Below are 6,105 nucleotides of genomic sequence, written 5' to 3' on the forward strand. Positions count from 1 at the left end.
CTCAGACTTTCCTTGTTTTCGATGACCATGACCATCTTGAGGAGCACTGTCAGATATTTTGTAGACTGCCCCTCAACTGGGATTTGTCTCATGTTTTTCTCATATACATTGGGGCTCTGGGTCTTTGGGAGGAAGACCGCAGAGGTTAAGTGTCCGTCCCATCATATATCAAATAACTTATACTGTTGATGTTAACCTTAATCACCTGGCTGAGGTAGGGTTTGTTAGGTTTCTCCACCATAAAATTAACATTCTTTTCCCCTTTTTCATACTGTTCTCTTTTGGAAGGAAGTCATTATACATAGCGCCATGCTTAAGGACTAGGGAGTTACCCTCCACCTCTTCTCAATTTATCTACATAAATTATTTGGAATTTCCTTGCAAGGGGTATTTTGTCTGTTCTCCCATTTGTTTGTTTAATCAATTTCTATCAGTATGGATTTATAGATATTTATTTTATACTTTGTGTTATGATCTAATACTGCCTTAATTATTTTGTTGCTCAGATTGTCTTGCTTTGGCCATTTGGGAGCTCTCTCAGCTGTGTCCTTTTGACATACCTCCATCATTGTGTGTGACTTTTTTTTTTTTTTTTTTAACCCCCTTCCCTTTCTGGCACTAGAAGAATCTCCAGGCTCATCTTGTATATTTCCTGTTCTAGTCTTAGAATCAGTTATTTCTCCAAGAAACCCTGGTTCCTGTTACTGAAAAATGGTATTGAAACCAAACTTGGGCTCCATCATCTTCACTGCTGAGTTTTCAGAATTCTTTTTTTTGGCTAGAGACAAGTCCCTTGTCGGATGTGTGGTTTGCAGATATCTTATCCTGGTCTGCAACTTGGCTGTTCATCCTCTTAACCAGAGTCTTTCCCAGAGCAAAACTTTTTAATTTTGAAGCAATCCTGTTTATCATTTTTTTCCTTTTAAGGAATGGACTTTTGGTGTCAAGTCTCTTAAGAACTCCTGGTTTATTTAACCGTAGTTCCTGAAGATGTTCTGTTTTTTTCTAAAAGTGGTAAATTTTACATTTGCGTTTGCTACATTTACATTGGCTCTAAAGGGAAGGAAAAAGTCTTCCTCAACTCTCAAGGTCTTCCAGCTGGACTAAGAATTAAATTTACGTGGGACAGATTAATAGGAGAAAAACACCAAAGTATTATTACGTGTGCATGGAGGCCACATAATGAAACTGAGACCTCAAGAAGTGACCAAGTCAGGCAGTATTTATACTTTTTAGATAGACACAAATTTGTGATGAACTGACAGGACAAAGAAAACTTAACTTTAGGAGGTTCAGTTAGTGAGGAATTCTGAACAGAATTTGGGCTGTGGTAGTCAATTAGTAAAAAGTAACAAGGGTTGTTTACCCAGCCTTCTTGGCTGTAAATTTCCTATCTTTGGGTGATAAGGATGTCTCTTGAACCTCCTGGTGCAGGGAGGGTCCCTTTCACATGGAAGACTTATTTCCTGCTTTCAGGGGGAAGAGGAAGGTCTGAATGTCCTTGCACAGCCTGTCTCTTAAGTAACTTTTATTTTAAAGATTTTATTTGAGAGCACAAGCAGGCAGAGGGGCAGAGAGAGAGGCAGAAACACAGGGAGCCCGATGCAGGGCTTGATCCCAAGGGATGAAGACCTGAGCGGAAGGCAGACACTTAACCAACTGAGCCACCCAGGTCCCCTTAAGTAACTTTTATTTTTAAATAGCAGTATGCCAACATGGCCTATGGTAGGGCTGCCTGCTTTTGGCCTCTGCAGCTCAGTCTGACAATCCTAGCCAACAGGAAGCTTTTTGGCTTGATGGAAACCTCCAAGAGCTAGAGGAGAGCCAGCCTGGCATACAGCTTAAAGTGAAGTTCTCAGGTTATCAGCCTCCAAAACAGCCCTCCTTGCAAGAAGGCAGAAAAATCACAAGGGATGCATAAATCACTTTCCTCAAAGTAAAAACATTCTAAGATTATTAAAACTGAAGGCAGGAACTATTCAGTTGTGTCTATAAAATAATACAATGCATTTTCATGAATGATATGTGGACTTAACAACTTTGGGTTGGAGGAGAACATCACACTATTAATCACTGAGGTTTCTTCTACTTCTAACATTCTTATTTTATAAACAAAGTGGTATAGCCAAAATTATAGCTCGGGTCTTCTGTTTCTTGATTTAAACACCTTGCCTCAGCAGCAGCCTGTATATTCTAGATTAAAATGTAGATTCATGACCCCTCTGATTAAACTCTTCTAGTCAATCAGAATCTCTGGCTGTTGGATCTAAAAATCTACATTTTAAAGAATCTACTTAGTGAGGCACCTGGGTGGCTCAGTTGGTTAAGCATCTGCCTTCAGCTCGGGTCATGATCCCAGGGTCCTGGGATGGAGTGCCTCATTGGGATCCTTGCTCTGCTGGGGAGCTTGCTTCTCCCTCTGCCTACTGCTCCCCCTGCTTGTGCTCTCTTTCTCTGTTAAATAAATAAATAAAATAAAAATAAAGAATCTATTTAGCATATTCTTACATTCATTGAAGTTTGAGAATCACTGTCACAGCCTGAAGTCCTGTTGTTCTTTTATAGTCAGAATATCCAAGACAACTGTGCCGTGTTCTCAAACTCGGGTTGCTTAGCTGTCCACCAGGGATTGAGGACTTCTGCCTCCAAAAACTACCTTATCCTTATACCTAATGCCTTGATAGGCACTCAACACATACAATTTGAATACTGAAATATGGTTTATTTTGGAAAGAAATGGGAATTCAAAATCGAGGCCTCACAATTTCTCCTACTTTGGATATGAAATCCAGTTGTTTTATGACCTCATCAGACTCTGCTTTTTGTTCTTTAGACAACTTACTGGCAATTAGCATTATCTTTTGTATTAGAGCATGGAGTCAGCAAACTGCCTAGCATGAGAGACCAAATGTAACCCATTGCCTGCTTCTGTAAACAAAGACACAGCCACACTCGTCGCTTTACCTATTGTCTCTGGCTCCTTTGTGCTACAGTGGGAGACCTGTTCAGTTGTGACAGAAACCTTATGCCCCACAGAGCCGAAACAGTTATCCGGCTCTTTACAGAAAAAAGTTCGCTGCCCACCTCCACTAGAGGGAAAAAAGAAAAAAGGAATTTGTTTCAGATTTTGCCTTTTTAAGGTTTTTTTTTCCCTCCCCTGGTAAAAGATCTGATGTACAACTGCCAACAACAGCCAGTGAAAATTAACTGGGATTTTTTTGAGCACTTTATAAAATACTCTCTTTTTCTGAACCTATCTACCTACTGAGCCTTCTTGGGAACCTAAAATTTATACTAGTTAAGGGAGTGTTTCTCAAAGATCTCAAGTAGATCCCGTACTCTCTGTCTCTAAATCATCTGGAGTGCTTATTTAAAATGCAGATTCCCACCAAAGACCTAGTATGTGAGAATTTCTGGGGGGTATACCTGGACATTTGATAACTCCTTCTTTTGTAGCTATCAATGCATCTGGCTCCTGTCTCTGTTATGACACTCAAGATATATTTATTTGTTTACCTGCTTGTCTCAGGACTGTGAACTCCTTCAGGGTAGGTATTGTGTTATTCATTACTTTTATATTCAGGGCTGCAGGCTGGGCACATTTAATTGCTATAGTTCTCAAAAGGTAGTCCACGCATGCTGGGGCTCCTTTCAGGGATCATGAGATCAAAACTATTAAGACATGATTTGCTTTTTTTGCTGTGTTTCTGACATTTGCACTGTTGATGCAAAAGCAATGGTGGGTAAAACTGCTGGCAGCTTAGCAAGAATTAAGGCAGTGGAAATAAATTGTACCGTCATTGTATTGTGCACTGCCATGCGTTCATAATAAAAATAGTGCCCATTTCACTTAAGAATACTGTTCATGAAGTAAAAATTACTAATTTTATTAAATATTAACCCTTGGGGCACCTGGGTGGCTCAGTTGGTTAAGCATCTGCTTTTGGCTCTGGTCGTGATCCCAGGGTCCTGGGATCGAGCCCCACATCAGGCTCCCTGCGGGAAGTCTGTTTCTCCCTCTCCCTTCCCCGGTTCATGCTCTCTCTCGCGTGTTCTCTCTCTCAAATAAATAAATAAAATCTTTAAAAAAAAATTAACCCTCGCATTCACACTTTTTCATATTCTGTGTGACAAAATAGTATGCATAAAACAGTTCTGCATATTGAAGTATGCTGGTCTGTTGAGGAAAAAGCACTTAACAGGTGATTTGAATTGGTAACTGAACTAGCTACTCTGTTTTTCGTGGATCTTCATTTTTACTTAAAAGTACAAAAGAGGGGGCGCCTGTGTGGCTCAGTTGGTTAAGCATCTGCCTTCAGCTCAGGTCGTGATCCCAGGATCCTGGGATCAAGCCCGCATCAGGCTCCCTGCTCAGTGAGGAAGCTGTTTCTCCCTCTCCCTCTGCTTGCTCTTCTACTACTTGTGCTCTCTTTCTCTGTCAAATAAATAAATAAAATCTTAAAAAAAAAAAGGTACAACGGAGAATTAGGGCTAGTCAGATTTAGCTATTTGACAGAGCATCTCTTGAAAATAAAGTGAGCTTGTTACTTCAAGGGAAACAACTGATAGTATTTGTTGCCAATGATAAAATATGACCTTTCAAGACAAAGCAGACTTTAGAGAACTTTCATTTGCTTAGAGCTTGACAGCTTCCCAATACTTAAAGGCTCTTCTAATGAGACTGGTGATAATAAAAAATATATATATATTATATAATGAAATGTGTTAACATTTGGGGGACTGAATAGAATAGTGAACTGATATTTTCCAAATAACCAATGCTTGATGTCCGAAATCATGTATAGGTAAAAGATCCATTCAAAGTGCAAGATAGACCAATGGATTTTAATGTTTCGGAATACAAAATATTCACTGATAGGTTTTCAGATTCCATATTGCAACTAACCTTTAAGAAGCCACCATTTGTTGAACTTTAGTGTAGCATTAAAAAGAACAGCCATAATTGTCTGAAGAGGCTATTAAAATACTTCTTCCTTCTCCAACTACATAGTTGAAGGAGGTTGGGTTTTCTTCATATACTTCAACCAAAACTAAAGTTGTAATTTGAATGCAGAAGAAAATATGAGAATCTAACAATTTTCTATTAAACCAGACATTAAAGAAATTTATAAAAATGTAAAGCAATGTCCTCCTTTCCCCTGATTTTTTTCATTTTGGAAAGTTACTTTTCCATTAAAAAATTCATTTACAAGAAATGGGTTTTTAATGTTATTTTAAATGAATTAGTAAACATTTAAATTTGTTTTAATTTCTAGTAAACAGTGATAGATACAACCTAAATAACAATACACTTTAGGGTTCTCAACAAAGGAAAAACCACTGATATCGAGGATACAGAGATTTGGAGACAGGACCTAAATTCAAGGTCTGATTATGTCACTTAAACGAGCTTAGGTAATTACTTAGGTCCAGCCTCTGAAGACAAACACTATGTTTGGTATTTTGGCTCCATCACGTACCGATAGTATGACTTTGGATAAGTCATTTTACCTCTGTAAATAGGGAGGACTATAGTCTGTACTTAAAGTTGCGGTGAGGACTAAATGGATTACACTTGTAAAATGCTTACAAGCCTACCTAGAAACAGTAAGAGCTCAGTAAATGCTAGCTCTTACTATTAGCCTATGATATTAGCTAGTCATCTGACAAGATCCTAGAGAATGGGACAACTCTGGCATTCCTTTCCCTCTCCCTGGAGAGAAGTTTTTTAGGTGTTTTGAGAACGTTTAAGTAAACTTGTGGATATCGGTGTGTGGCTATTAACCTGTAAGAGAATTCATGTGTTATAAAAATTCGTTTTTCTTGGTTTCCGAAGAATTAACAAAACTGAAAACATCCCTGAATCCTTGCCCTATAGTTAGAAAATAGACAAGCGTCTTATTGAATACTCAAAGGAGCTGAGGTCTTCCAGAGAATTAAATACGCAGGACAGCAGGGCAGGGCCATTAACTTCACGACTGTGGGAAATTCAAACTTTTCACTTCAATTATGTCATCGTGTTTGGACAAAAATATCTCGTTTCCAGCCTCTCGTGCAGCTTTTAAATCTGGTGAAGCTCACCTCTACATTTTTTTAGACGTATGT

The sequence above is a fragment of the Enhydra lutris genome, unplaced genomic scaffold (genome assembly GCF_002288905.1).
Source record: "Enhydra lutris kenyoni isolate GAN:26980312 unplaced genomic scaffold, ASM228890v2 scaffoldscaffold11, whole genome shotgun sequence".
Lineage (NCBI taxonomy): Eukaryota > Metazoa > Chordata > Mammalia > Carnivora > Mustelidae > Enhydra > Enhydra lutris.